Raw genomic sequence first — 17,685 nt, 5'->3', positions numbered from 1 at the left:
ATATATATATATTAATTTTGGATTGTGTTTAACTTTATGGTATTGTTATTTTATTGATTTGGTTTAATTATTTGTATAGTTTTTAGTATATTACTAATAAATAAATTTATTTGTTTTGCAATAATATTAATATATAATGTTTTTCTTTATAATTTATGTGTAATATTACATTTATATCGTTTTTATTGCATTAAAAATATTGAGAAATTGAATCTTTTTAATTTCATCAATTTGAATATTAATAGAATTAAATTTAGTAAGATTTATTCGTGTAATTAATTGTGATTTGAATGTAAAAAATATAATTTAATAAGTTATCTTATTATTCAAATTTTTAGTATTTGTTTATTTTTATTTGGAGTAATATTAATTCCATTAATATAAAAATTTTCAAAAATTTTGAAATTTGGGAAAACATGAATAATTTTTATATAAAAATTTTTAATATATACTATTAATTTTAATAAATTAGAAAGAAAAAAATATTTAAATAATATAAAGACACCAGTATTATGCTTTCATAAAATCTATCCATAATATATAAAAATTATAAATTTTGTATATGAGAAAATAAAATAAAAAGTTATTTCAATTAAATTTTCAAGAGCTTTCAACTTTAATAATAAATAACTATTTTAAATGGGACTTCATACTTTCACGTTTATCATTTATTAATATTTTAAAGAATAGAATTTTATTTTTATATAGTGCAATTAATTATAAAGCAAATAAATTCAATTTTTCTAAACTCCAATTTCTAAAAACATACTTTCCTTTAAAATATGCAACTACAAATATGTAACTCATGTAACTCGTGTAACAATCAAATTACTATATTTAAAAAGGAATGAATACTCTTAATTATAAAAAAATCATTGTTCATATTAATCAAACATATGTATTAAAAAGTGCCATTGTAAATCAATTTATTAGTGAGTAAAAAATTTAATATTTATGTTATCCATTTAACGGTTTTGGTTAATATTAATTGAAACGTGATGTTTTATTTTAATAAATTTTCAATCGTTTAACCTTTACCGTTTAAATGAAAGTAGTTGAAAATGAGAAAATATGAAAAGTTAAACTTTATCGTAGCTTGAATTATATTTAAATACGTTTGCCACTTATCTAATGTACATGAATGTAAGTCAATGCATTTACTCCAAAAGTTTATAAATTAGAAAGTAAATAAATATACTTGCATTTCTTTTAATTTCTTTTAATCTCTAATTTTTGTTTTCTAGTTTCTTTTATTTTGTAAAAAATATTAAAATATTATGCACGTAAAAATAAATCTAGTTGGACGTTGACATGTTTTATTAAATTTATAAAATATATATAATATTTTTTTTTTTTTTTTTTTATCGCATCGGCAAATGATCAAATTAGGATATTGTGGCAATAAAATAAAATAATTGGCTTTAACAAACAATATATGGATAATGATAGTCAGTATAGTAATTCCCAGTAATTTTCAACTAAATATGAAATTTTATTATACTACCATAAGATTGAATAAAATTGTTTTACATTACACGTTTAACTTGATTTAATAGGACATAGTAAAAATAAATATCAATATAATGAAACTAATAATAATAAAAATTATGCCTAACCACGTGAAAGATTTTAATAATAATTATCAATTCGATCAGATGGCTAAAATAACATTCAAATATACTTCTTTCATACATGACGTTTAATTCTTATTCAATGTTGCTATTTCCGCGTTTGTAATGGATATAAAGTATATTGAAGTGCATTCGCTTTTATAAAACGATAAATAAATATTTCTATTCCGCAATGAATATTGATTTAGCTTACTCGTATACACGGAATGAAGAGGTTTGAACTACTTTTGTACAGAAATGTTTCACGATTCTCCATCAAACCTTGATAAATCATTGTCAAAAACATTTAACTCAATTTTATCGTAGAAAAATTCTAATCGATTTTCACGAGAACTATGAGATTTCCTTTATTTTTATTTAAACTCGTAGAATTGGACGCTTAATTTAGCTCTCTTGTCTAGATCGTGACCAATTTCAATTTCGCAAGAAAATTCGGAGATAAAGGCTGAAATGGGAATCGACGTTTAACGAAGTCTTAACGTAATGCAGTCGGGGTGTGCATTTTTTTTTTTACATTTATTCAGTTCGAAATTACACTAAAATGCCGTTCGATTGGTATTTTTATCTTTTTCTTTTTCCATTTCTATTTAATGAGACAATTGCAGTACTACGTTTTATCGATCGAGATGAGACAATTGCAGTACTACGTTTTATCGATCGAGATGAAAATACTAGGAAGAAACTTTTTTTCTTTTTTTTTTTTTTTTTGTTGAAATGTTTCTACAATTAGAAGTGCCTAGGTATTTTGATATACCGAGAAAATTTCGAGGAAATATAATCAGTGATTCAATTGTGCTTCTATTTTTACGAGCCGTAATTTACATTTACATGAACATTTACGTGAAAGTGGTGTACTTTCCCCGTGGGGTATAGACGTCATATGATGCAATATATTGCGCTTACGTCGAAACTTTTCCTGCACTTGAGAGTTTCCTATCGGTTTTGTCCTATTAATTAAATTTTCATTTAATATTAATTTATTGCGAGATATAGGATGGACGTATAATATCTAATATTTCCTATTTATTCGACTTAAACATTATGCTTAAACTTTTTCATTCGGTTTTGTTATCGTTGAGTGCCACTGATAGATCATGGGGTGGAAAAATTTAGATATACCATCGCAAGTGTGCAAGTGATGTTGCATATCATTTTTCCACAATATATTACAGTATAATTTTCAAATGTATGTATTGAATAGATGAATATTGACATAAAAAATTTACGACATACGTAAAAAATATTTTAAATGTGAGTATTTATAAGCTATTTTTTTTTTTTTACTTTTACACAAAATTTGATATTATATTTTAATTGATCTAATATTATTGATTTGATAGATTATAAAGTGGCGCGTTTTATAATTGTTATGCATGTATAAAACTCTTGTTTATCATTGGTAACGAAATACATCAGATATATAGAAATTAATTTTTAAAATTAAAGTTAATATTATTTAATATTAGTTTCATTGATAATCTAATAGAAATTCCATTTTGAATTTAAGAATTTGAAACGGCTTGTTTTTAAAGTACTTAAATGTTTTAAAAGTTCTCGGTAATAATTTAAAAGTTAAATTGATACCAAATTTGAATAATTTAGGCATGTAAATTTTAAATTAACTTAAATTTTGTCATCGAATCTTTTATTTACAATTCAATAAAACTAATTGTTAAATAAAAGTGTACATATGTTTGTTTTTACTTATTGCTTTTACCGATATGTTTCTTTAAGGATTAAAGATTTTTTTTAAAAAAAAAAAAAAAAAAAAAAAAAAAAAATCAGTCATTATAAAGTAAAGATACTTATTTTTCTAGATATATTAAGTAATATTTACATATTTGACACTTTAATAATTATTTCAAGTTAAATAAAATATAAGATTATCTTTTTATAAGATAGATTCTATTACTTACTATTTGATTTCGAATAACTTAATCTATCAATTTAACCATATTTTTCGATTACGAATTGATATATCGAAACAATAATGAACAACAAAGTTCATTATGAAAATTTCTTTATGAAAAAAAAAAAAGTTTAAAAATGAGGATTATAATACTAATAAAGAAGTTTTGATTTTCATTTAAATTCATTTAATTATAAATGTTAGCCATATTTAGTTATATTTATTTAATAATATTGTGAACATTCAAGATACTTATTAATCAATATGAGTAGAATATAGTTTTAAAATTTTCATACATTATTGACAATATATTCTTGTAACTTTATACAAAATAATAAATTATTATATCGGATAACTAATGATAATTATTAATTGAGAATTATGTTTAAATAATGAACGATGTTTTAAATAGTTTTTAACTAAAAAATTGCATTTTAATGTATAAGTAAATTATTTACAAATGCATATGTACATAATACTGTCCTGTCTATTCATTTACGTAGGATTCGATAATTAGATTATAGTATGGGTAAAATAATTGAGTATGTTGAATATTATTTTCATACATTTTTATCACTAGTAATGCTTTCATTAATTTAAACGTATTTTATTACAATTTTGGTTGTAATTGATTTTCATTAATATACGATTACAAATATTTAGTGTGATAGTGCATCTATGGTAACTTTATAATTTTCTAGGATTTTACCATACAACTATACGATATAAAAGAACTTTAAAATTATGCATGAGTGATTTTTATTGCGGTGAAACAAATTGAAATATCTGTTTTCTCAAAATGCCAACCGATGTTATCCTTTATCTATTTAACATATTCTTTCCTTAGAAGCTATGAGAAGAATTGATAAACAACTTTCAGAAAAGTAAACAGTCGCGTCTAAAATATAAATGTGTACTTATAAAATAAATAAATATATTTTCATTCTTTGGTAACGATATTATAAGGTTTTATTACTTCCTGTACAAAAATACCGAGATGATTATCTAAGATTTATTAAATGCACTCTCAAATAATTTTGAAAGTGTCCTTGTAATATGTATATGCCGCTTTCTAAAAACAATCGACTGATTATAAGAAGTGATCGAGTGATTTTAATTTTCACTTGAAAACAAAATTTATTACATTTATGTATACAAAATTGGTTACGTATTATTTATTTATTTATTATAGTTTTTTTTTTTAAGCAAATGTAGCTTTGTTTTAAAGTTTTGCTTGAAAACAATTTAACATGTACATCTTATATACAAATATATGCAAGAATCGATAAAAATAACTTTCACACTTAGTTATATTAGCTTTCTAATTATTTATCTAATTATTGTATAAAAAATTTCCTATTATACTATATATATTGTTTTAGATTTTTCATAAAAATTATTCTATATTAATATGTGTACGGTATATCATTATTTTAATTCGTTGATAAATTAATTATAATCGTCAGAACTAATGCTAGAGCCGATGACTTGTTTATTTCTATGAAAATTCCTTTTGATGATTCCGATAATGATCATCCAGTAGTATTGTTAGTTTTGCCATAATTTTTATGCATAAGTATTATGTTCGTTCTAATGGCGATTGCATTAATCCTGTTAAAGAATATGTCAATGTCTCTTTGATGTGTTAATATAAATTAAGTTCTATAGATTTATTCCGACAAAATGTGATTGTAAAATTGTTTATAAGAATTACTTAAATAATATATCAGTAAAAGAATAAATAATTTGAAATAATGATTGTCCAGTGACTATGTTAAACTATATGAAACTAATACGAGTTAATTTCTATAATAAATCTAATTAGTATTAATTAGATGTAGCTGAGATGGTTTTAATACATTTTTTTAAGCAATTATTCGAATTATAATTCGATAAATAGTTCGGAAAATATTCATAAAAACAAATCCAAATTACGAAAATATTAAAGTAAATAATAATGAACGCTTATAATTATAATTATTCAATTTTTATAATTTAACACTTTATTTTTTTTTTTTTTTATTGTTCATACAATAATAATAAATAATAAAGTTATTATTATAATTATGCTGATTAATTGAAAATATATTTTTAGCTTTATTTTAATTAGAGCTACTGTATAAAGTAATAATTAAAACTTAAAACAAATGTATTTAGTTTAACCAGCATATAATCTATTTATAGATTCAACTATTAAGTTGAATATATTTAAGATTTAATTTAAATAATATATATTTATTTATATCTTATAATTATTAAATAATAAGAATATACATATATATATATATATATATATATATATATATGATCACTGATAAAATGGATCGCGAAAGAAAAAAAAAGAAGTGTTTATTTAGAAATTCGACGAAATATTTTACAAATTATTTATAATTTATGAAAATAATCGAATTTTAATATTGGTACAAATATTTATGTTTATAATTGATTATTTATATTTCGAATATGATATATTTGTAAATAAAGTATTAGAAACATATATTTTCGTACAACAATACTATCACGTACATTGAAATTAGGTATCATTACCCCGATTAATGCATTCGTGTTTTGATCTTTCAAACGTTTGGACGATAACTGTATAAAGAGTTACTTTTATTTGAATTTGAATCATAAAGTAATAAGGAACTATCATTATTAAATCTATAAAAATGAAAATGAAAATTTCGAAAGCAAGTAATTTTAAGAGAATTATAGTCATATATGGTTTTTTTTTTTTTTTTTTTTTTTTTTTTTTTTTTTTTGTAATAGATTTATTCAGTGGTTATTTATATATTTATTTTAACAATATATATTATAATATTATATATATTTATCATGATGTGATTATATATTGTTTGAAATAAAAAAAAATAAAAATGTAATATATAAATATTTTAAGTATTAAAATCTAGTTTTGTAAATTATGATATAATGTTGAATGAGTTGAATTCAATGAATTTCATTGTAAGTAATCGCTTATGATTATAGATTATCATATTTAATAAAGTTCATATAGGAAATATATTTCATTATTTCATTTTTTAATTCACATTCTAATCATTTTCGTTGGACTGTTTCATATAGACCTTAATTATTAACAATTTATGATTAAATATATATATATATATATGTGTGTGTGTGTGTGTGTGTGTGTGTGTGTGTGTGTGTATGTATTTCAATGACAGATCTCTTATAACAAATTCGATTATAATCTCTTTAACGTTAGAAATGTAATATTTATACTTTATAAATATGAAATTGTAATATCATTATTAAATTGTTATCATACGAATATAATAACTAATTATATCAATTTATTCTGGGCAGAGAAATCTGTATTTAAATATTTTCTTTTACATCCATAAAAAAGTTGATATGTTATCTAAAGATAACGAACTATTTTTAGATATCTGTAATAAAATATAATATAAATAAGGATGTTTTCAAATTTTTAACAAATACAATTAATCTATTAATTAGTGGCTTAATAGGATTTGATATTTAACAATTTATAGAATATTATTTATTGAATTAAACAGGATAATTTACATTCAATGTTAATAATCTATTTCATCCATTAAGTGATCAATCATTTTCAATAACGAAGCTTTTAATTTAAATGAAATTGAAATGCTTTACCAGTTCTATTAATACAATTATAAATCAATTATTATTATTATTATTATTATTATTATTATTATCATTATGAGATTTCAGATACAATCAATAAACAAAAATACTTTGAATAATGATAAATAGATAGAAATAGAAAAAAATAGTTTTCCTTTTCCAGTCTAAACAATTGTTTAATACATTGATTATATAAAATTTTCACATAAACTCATAAGAGTTTTAATTTAAAAAAATAAAATAAAAATAAAATATAAAATGATATTAGAATTACGTTGTAAGCTAATTGTGAAAATTACCAAACCACTCACATTGAACTGATTTATATGCACCTGCGCGTGCAATTCTCTAACCAACTTTCACGTATGAAGAATAACGATGACATCTGCCATATTTAAACATGACACTGAATACAAATTCAAAACAAGCCAAAAATATCGAATTTTTCAAGAAGCAAATAAAAAACAATTCTTTCCTTTTTTACATCATACATTTACAGATTTATAAATTGCTAACAAATATAAAAAATTTAATTAATTTGAACGTTTGAAATAGAACAAAAATTTTGTATGCATATATATATATATATATATATATATATATATGTAGCCTATTTTTTCCATTTTTTTTTTTTATAAATCCAGAGAAAATTTTATTTCAATTATAATAATGAATAATTATAGGTGCATGTTCTATTTATTGTATATAGTCGCAATTTTCTATTATGAATGTAATACAAATTTTATAATACATATATGTTCAAAGTCACTACCTTAGATGCACGTGAATCGGAGGTCATGTGCCAGATTATACTTCGTAGAAGTAAGAATTTCGACATGGAAATAGTTTATATTTTTAATCGTTAATAAATAAATTATCGATCTTATTAACATTGTCCAACCTTTAATCTTCATATTATCAAAAATTAGCACCATCCTTTTTATAGTATAAAATAAGTTATAAGTAATAAGTTACCCATACTTATGGGTAATATAGAAAATTTAAAATAATTAGCAAATACAATGTTAAATTATTAGAGACTATTTTGTTATGATATCATAGAATAGTGATTTCGTAACTAATAATGATAATGCTAAGATCTATACGATGTCCAAAAATATAAAAATAATTTATTATTGCTCGCGAAGTTCGTTCATCTTCAATATTTTTTACATCTTAATATATGCAATAAAAACGTTAACAACACCGATAATAAAACAATAAATATGAAATATTTATCTTTGTTAAACATCAAATATAACATATTATGAATTATAAATTTGCGCCAACGTTACAATTAACCAATCTGAAATTCAATGTTTTCGTTAATTAATAAATAAATTTGATAACGCACATCATAATTCAATAAATATGCTCAGATAATTTTGTAGAATAATAATATTAATAATATATTCATAAATATTTCGATAATAATGGTCAAACGATGAAAGAAAGAAAGTTGAAAATACCTTTGAAATTATGTATTTAATAGTGCAGAATCTTGCTTATATTGCATAAACAAATAAAGTTTAAAATGTAAAATTAATAAAGGATAAATTTTAAATTGTATTGGGCGTGATTGTATTTGACTATACAGAAATTGTGATTATTGACTCCAACGATAGATACTTGTCAAATTGACCTTCTGATTTTTTTCAACGGCTCAATTCAACTATCTAGTAAATAAGACGCTTTTTGCGTCAATATTTTACTATTGAAATTATGAAGGTATTGTCAAGATAAAACCATTTTTTTTTCTTGACAGTTGATGTTTTGAATAAAACGATATCGTTTCGGTAGAATCTTGATCTACTTTCATTGTTAAATTTTTTGAAACGTCAATATTGACTGTTTCTTACGATGTATTATTAAACAGAGATTTAGAAACAGTAACAGAATGAAAGACGGACAGGCAGAGAGAGAGAGAGAGAGAGAGAGAGAGAGAGAGAGAGAGAGGGAGAGAGAGAGAAAGAAAATTTGATTTAAATCTCTTTATTAACTTCGATATATTACTAATAACAATTATTCTTTCATTGATTAGCTCGCTTATGTTATCATCAAACAACATGCATGTGCTCGCAAAGAAATAGTGTTTTTTTTTTTTTTTTTTTTTTTTTTTTTTTGATTCTATCAAATTTGAATTTTTCGCAAATTACAAAGCTTCGTTAATTAATATATTTTTTTTTATGTCTTTTACTATAATAATTTATTAAGATACTATATGTCATACGTCATTCAACTAGAAGTTTCATTAATATTGCCTTGTCAAACGAAACATTTTTTTCTTTTGCAATTAAATAATACTTATACTTTTCCTTGGCAGTTCTATTAAATATCTATAAATCGTCGTAGAGCGATAATACGATAACCAGTGAGCCGCCATTCAGTTATTTACTCAGTAAACGGAAAATTTTTTGCAAACTAGTTTGTGGCCAACTTATAATGATGCTTAATAGATATAACAGATAAAGTTGATGAGTGAGTGAGCGAGTAAGTCAGAGAGAGAGAGAGAGAGAGAGAGAGAGAGAGAGAGAGAGAGAGAGAGAGAAATTATATATTGATGGGAAATTGTTTGCGGTATATTTCATTTTAATCTTTCAATTTGATTTGATGGAGTCGTACTTATTCTTGCTTACGAATATAATTGAAAATAATAAAAAAAATGTTAAAAATATTTTTTAAAATATCGACAAATATTGACACTCAAAATTCAAATTTAAGCTCCATAACATTTAGCCGTCCTAAAGTAATTTTTTTATTAATCCTTACAAAGGGTAAGTATATATATATATATATCCTTATATTTATTATGATGGATTTTCAATTTAAATTGGTTAAAATGGATTAGACGTTTCTTTTTTAAATATCTAATTATTGGATTTATAAATATATTTTTTCTATAAAGCACAAATGAAAGTTTTTTTTATTGAGAATTGAAATAACTTTTCATTAACTAACAGTTTGTATAAAATACGGAGAAAATAATTCATAAATAATATAGATTGGTTTAATTAATTAATTTATTTATTTATTTATTTATTTATTTTTTTTTTTTTTTTTTTTTTTTTTTTTTTTTTTTTTTTTGTAAGGATAAAGCTAAAAAGTCATTTTTTATTTTTTTTTATCTTGGATACTCCTATGACTAAACTTTAATATATATAAGAGCATTTATCACAGACCTCAAACTAATGACACCTAGATAAACTTATTCTATAAAAATAGGAATTTAATTTAGTAATATTCCTATTAATTTTTGTATTAAAGACGTTCTATCCAATTGTGTTATCAGTGTAGGTAAGAAGATTTTGACAAAATGCAGGGTATGATGGGTAACTTTTTTCATTATTTAAAGATAATATAATTATCTATAAGATTGAAATTCATATTAAATTTTGTATTAAAAATTAGTAGATATGATACGTAACTAAATATCTAAGTTAATTATTTTATGTTCAAGACTCTTTTCTTGTTTTCTTGCGTATGTAATGAACACTAGCAATCATTATTGAAAATATATTTAAAATTCAATTTTCAAAGATTCAATTCCCAAGTATTATATTATAATTTTCATATAGAAAACTAAAACAGATAATTTGCATATTATTACTTCAAGTTTTTTTTTCTGAAAGACGTAATTCTCTATACATATATGTGTTAGAAAATATAAATAATTAACGATGCATTTAACCGAGATAATTGAGAGCCATAAAATATTTCGGTATCTTATATAGGTTAATTTTTCATATGAGGAAATGGTTTTTCGGTCTTGTTAATGGAATTGTAAGAATTACAATAAGTTTAACGTTAACTCTTTTTCTTCAATTAGAAATCCTTTTCAAAATTAGTACTTATAGGCACATATAGTGCACATATTTACAAGTTTACTTAATCAATTGTTAAAGAACCTTTATAATAGTTTTAATAGATTATAAATCAAAATAATTTTTATGCTTTTATTAACAAACGAATATAAATTATAAACTGTTTCAATACATTTTCTACTATTCGTTCAGATTCGTTTTAATATCAATGAATGTTTTGATTCAATTTGCCAACTGACTCAAAAATACGTTTTCAACATTTTCATAGAATTTATTAGGATTATATAACGAACTAATAATTAACATATTTATTAAATTAAATAACAAAAACAAAAAAAAAAAAACCGATTGGAATTGATTTTTTATTGAAGCTTATCAACGTTATATGCCATAAAATTTTACAATGTTATAACGTCAGTGCGATTCTTAGAAATGAAAATATAAATTATATTTAAGGAGAAGTTAAAAAAGAAAAAATAATTAGAAATAATTAGAATTATGATTTAGTTTTTCTAATTTTCAGTTTTTAAATTTAAAAGTAAAATTTTATTAGCAATGCACAAGTTAAAACAAATAATTTTGATACTCTTCTAAGTTGATTTTACGATAATTACTTATCAGATACAATTATGTAACATACTTCTGAAGAAATATTTTCTTTTACGATATGTTTTTTATCGTCTGTACATAAATACTTTCATCATATTTCATATTGAAGATAATATATAAAACATTAATTTGAATATGTGCAAAATTGAACATAAATCAATAAGCATAACAATTATTTCAGAACATTACGTGATTTTATTCATACGTTGCATCTGTGTAAAAATTTCTTATTCGATGATGTTAATATAAATTAATAGCTTATAGTTATTAAAGCGTTCATATGGTAAATATTAAAAGTTATTAAAAAATTTTATACCAAAAATTTGAAATATTAAAAATAAAGAATACATCTTTTAAATTGTCATTAGATTATTCGAATGCGGATTTCCATACGATAGAAAATCATTATTTTATATATATATATATATATATATATATATATAGAACTATTAGCATTAGTTAAATGTCTAAAATGTACATTAAATAATCTGCGTTAAAATGTTATCAATATTGTATTATTGTGAATAATTTTTAATTTAGAATAACCTGATGGTTTACATTTCATCGACCTCTAACATTGGGGATAGATTAAATTGTTAAAAAGCCAGATCTTGATAAATTACTTTTTTCATCAGTAAAGATTCGATAACATTATTATTTATAATTTCTTTTAAAATTATACATAAAGTATCGATTAAATACTTATAGTAAGTACATTATATACTGTAGTACATGATATATTATAGTTTATAATTTAAAATAAATTAATTATATTGTCATTTATTATTAATAAAATGAACATTTTTTATATAATTAAAATGCATAAAACTACTCTGAAATGAAATATATGATTTTTTTATACTGTAGGCTAAAAATAAATTTAAATAGTATTGCTTTTTTTACTTGACATAAATATAACAGAGATAGTTGTATTTAATATAATATCAAATAATTATAGTTGAATTTAATTTTTTACTTGTAGATATTTCAATAATAACAATTAAAAAAATTTATACAGTTATTATTTAATTAATATTTTCTAATATCGATGTATAAATAATTAAAAATTGTAATATATAAGATATATATCGCTTTCTCTCTCTCTATCTCTCTATACATATATATATATATATGTTTTATCTTAATCATTTAAATAGTTGAAACAGAAATAAATCATTTCTTTATATCCTTTTTGACTTGTAATATACATAATTTGAAATTACAGTCCATTTTTTAAAAACGTTATCAAGTAAAATGATAATTATATTCTACATTATTATAAATTATATTTGCAATAATAGTTAATTTATCCTTAAAATTCATTTCCTACATGTTTATATTAGAAAATTAATTTTTACAATTTTGCAACGTCAAAATTTAAATTAAAAAAAATCAATTAATTCAAAAATAGATTATAATTTTTTATGTGTTATTAATATTACAAGCAAAAAATGTTAATATTATTTCTAATATCGAAATACTTAATGTAGAAATAAAGAGGAACAATGTGTTTACTATGTCAGTAATTATATTTGTCGAATACAGAAGCGTGACTTAACATGTTTTCAATACTCTTATTTTTTATTATTAATAAAGTAATTAACGAACATTCTCATCTAAACCATCTTAATATTATCTTTTAAATACATTAATAATATTTCTCCAATTTCAAGATTCATTTAAGTTACAATGAACGAGTTACTCGAGTTACTCGAGTTATTAGGGTTGATATTTTCAGAATGATGATTGGCTTGATATATATATATATATATATGTTCGAATTCTGTTTATAATTAAATAGAAGATGTAATCTTCTAACTGATAATTATCATCATTTCCTGTAAATTTTGTTCATTCTCATTTTACTACAATCAAATGCAATTCTTGAAAGTATTAGAAATTTTTACACTCGTTTTCCAATTTCAAATTGACATTATATGTCTTAAACGTATTTTCTTTTAAAAATAAAAAATCTACAAAATGTCGTTTGACAATTTTTAAAGCAATTTAATCTATTTTTTAAATACATTTTATTTAATTCAATTTAATTTTAAGATATATCTGTATTAACTAATAATTGTGTTAAATATTAATATTATTTGAAAAAAAAGTACCATTAAAGTGTTCGAAAATATTTAGAAATGTTAGTGATAATTGAAATAAATATGATTTACATTATTCCGCTATTAGTTATAAACTATTAAAATTCAGCTTTAATTTTGAAAATTGAACGAAAAAAGGAATAAAGATAGGCGGGAGCGACGAGGAATAATATAAAGTATAATAAAAAAATAAAAAATTGTTTTGCATTATTTCAAATTATTAATTTTAATTAAAATTTAAACTATTTTCAAGGATAAAATATAAATTTAAATCAATTTATTTAGGAATTATACATGGATTTATTATTTTTAGCAATTCTGATATTTTAATAATAATAAAATTTAGAATTGTTTCGGACTGGAAGAAAAAATTCCATATATTGAAATTTAATTTGTGTATTAAAATAGTGTAATCATAGTTAGGAAATATTCAAATAATTCTTATTTAACACAATTACTATTGCTGTTGCTTGAATTACAGTAGCTCACTATTACTATAAATTGACAAATATATTTATTGAAAACTGTAATTTAATTGATTTACTTTATTATTTGTTTCTTGAAGTACCACATCATCATATTTGTATATTTAAACAAATTATAATGATAATAAGAATAATAACGGTAAATTGATTGAGGTATTATCCTTAAATCTAACAAAAATCTATTTGATTATTATTTTATATTATCTAAATACTTTACTGAAATAATATAGGAACATTATATTTATACATTACATGTTGTTTACGTAGTTAATTGCATTCATAATAATTATATATTAAGTATTATTAATATAAGACTGTATTAATTTACATATATTACAAATAGTTATTAAATTTCATTAAAATTTATACAATTAAATTATTTTGTTAAATTATAAATAAAACCTAAATTTTTGTCTTCATTCATGCTTGATATCAGAATTTATTTTTTCTTATTATTAAATCAATATTTCATTGGATTTTCATTGTCCAGATGGCGATTGCCATGAGTTCTAGTGATAAAATCTAACGATAACCGAATTTATTTCAATTAATAAACTAAATACTTATTATTTTTAAAAGAAAAATCATTACTACCACTATTGATAAAAATTGTAAATAAACGTGAAAATAGTTGAAACTTATCTAATATTATAATTAATACAATACTTGTTTTATAATATAAAATTATAAGATCTGTGATTGATATCTATTTTTTTTATATTTAGTTAACATTATATTAACTGTTAACTGTTGAGTAAAAATTTGATATTTATTTGATATTCAAATACTGTACTTAAAAAAAAAAATTTGCTTCTATTATCTTTTAATAAGTGAATAATATGTAAATAAGCTTTATAATATTCAACGAGAAAATTTTTGTAATATATAATAGATAATTAAACGCTTATAATTTTTCGTATAATCGAAAGAAAGAAAAAAAAAACTATAAGACTTTTGGTAAACAAATCATATACTTGATAACAATTTTTAAAGATGTGGCAATTGATAATTTTTATTTACAAATCCGAGTGAGACAAACCAACTTGTAAATTTATGTTACATTATACTTTTCATCTCTAATTCTTGATAAAAGTTAATTGCACTGAAAAGGAAGTTAATTAAAAATGAACTACTTCCTGATCATTACAAGCTTTTTTTAATTGTAATTATTAATTCGAATGGTACACAGTATGGATTTTATAATAAAATTTCGCATAATGTATATTATTACAATATCAATTTATTCTTATCAAAGATTGGAAAAAATTCGAGATAAAGTGATGTGCAAATAAGATTTGCCAAAAATACAAATTTACGAATAATATATTGTAATATCATAACTAGTGATATTTGTTTCTATTAAAATATTTCTCATAAGCTGTGAGAAAGTGTAAAGTGCGATACAAAAAATTGCCAAGAACGACGAGTCTGTTTATAAACGATATTTATGAAAAAATTGAAAGAAAAACAATCGACATTTTATTAATGCTATAGCCGTTGTAATAATTTTCACTAAAAAATTTTATCAATATGTAAGCTTCTGTCAAATAAGACTATTTAAGTGATATTGGTAACATAATCTAAGGCTTTAAAAATTAATCTCAATAAGTAAGATATAAATATCATTGAATTTATTGAAACTAAAATGCGGATTAATCTTTCTGGCATTAACATGCTAATAGTTTTTCGAAAAAAACTTTACAAATTTATATTAGATTATTATCCTTTCATATTGATAAACCGAAATTTCAATTTAATCTATTAAAATGACGAAGAGTAATAAAAGAATTCTATGAATTATATCCTTATCAGTCGGAATTCCTTACGTTCCTAAGCGTCATTTATCAATTGTAAAAAGTATTTGAACTTGGGTGGATACAAATTTGACGCGTTAAAGAGTGATGACGATAGGTTACCGTAAATGAAATTATTTATGTTCGCAAGCCCTCGTTAGAGCATAGATGAAATTGAAAATTTAACACTCCCTCACTTATATATCCTTCGATCATAATAATCATAATAATAAAACTAATACTACGAAATGGTAGTATGCATTTTACATTTGTTTTTTAATGTTATTTATCACTGCTAATATATTTTTCCATTAATGATAATCACGTTTAAAATTCATTGAGAAATTCTTTTAAATCGCTATGTAGGAGACTATTGTTATTAATGATATTGATAAAAAAAAAAAAAAAAAAAAAAAAAAAAAAAATTAGATTGTTTTGCCCTATAAGGTCAATAATAACTTTAAAAAGTATGATGTTAACACCGCAATCCTAAACGCAATCCTACAGATTAAAATTTATATTAGTATATTGCAGATCTCGATAAGCTTAATCTATCACATATTAAAATGGCATTACTGTATGAAAGAATAATAACTACTAATCAACAATACGAGTTAGTTGAAATAGGTATTGAAAATTTTTATTATAAAAAATTCAACTTAACCTATCATGAACATTCAATTGATTCATATAAAATAATTATTCGAATTCCTATTTTGGCCTTATTCTTTTTATCGCATGAACAATAGTTTGATTGGTTATGTATTTTCGGTAAGCTGACAATTTATTAAAAAATAACCTCGTTTAAAATATTATAATGTCAATTACTTCAATTAAATATTTGAAATTAATTAGAAAACAGATTGATAGAATTTTACTGATACACTGGCTCAACATGAAATATTTGACGTTTACAGTAATTTTGTAATAGCCTTTTACAAAAACTTAATTTCAATAATAATTTCAACTTTTAATGTTTCGATTAATCTTATTTTATTTTAACTTTTAATTGTACATTATTTATTAATAAAACCTTGCTTGTATACAAATCTAATGATAAGGCATTCAAGGCTAAGCAGCTAAATGAACGATTTCTTATTAAATAATGCCAAACCTAATACTTTATATATAGAAACGGAAATAAATAACAATAGAAAACGAAGATTTACGAATAAGATAAAATTTATATTGTTACATCATATTGTAAAAATGAAAAACCGTCGTATAAAAGTGTTGTGCCAATAAGAACAACATCGATAAAGAAAGTTTCTATGTACATATTGTGAAACTTGCTTTTTTCAATATATTACTCCTTGTACGCGGTTGACCACACTCCGATTTCTTTAACTTTATTGCTCTATGCAATCCTTCGGTTTTACCTGGCATATCATGATTTTTCTAGAAAAAAATTATTCTTATTTGTTATTGTCGATTTATTATAAAGAATCCGAGAGAATTTTGTTTAATGAATGGGCTGAAATTGTCTTTCTTTTATTATCGTTTTTTTTTTTTTTTTTTTTTTTTTTTTTTATATAAAATAAATTCTAGGTGATATTATAAGGCGATGATAATTGCTATTTTTTCCCATAATTTATAATGCAGTTTCAGTATTTGAACAATTGTGTCAGATGTTAGTGCTTATTATCCTCAAGGTTCCCTACGTTCCGAGATATTCTAACAAATTTTTAACAGCCAAAATTACACT

Source organism: Ceratosolen solmsi, unplaced genomic scaffold (assembly GCF_000503995.2).
Source record: "Ceratosolen solmsi marchali unplaced genomic scaffold, CerSol_1.0 scaffold30, whole genome shotgun sequence".
In the NCBI taxonomy this organism is placed as follows: Eukaryota; Metazoa; Arthropoda; class Insecta; order Hymenoptera; family Agaonidae; genus Ceratosolen; species Ceratosolen solmsi.
This window is presented reverse-complemented; position numbering follows the sequence as displayed.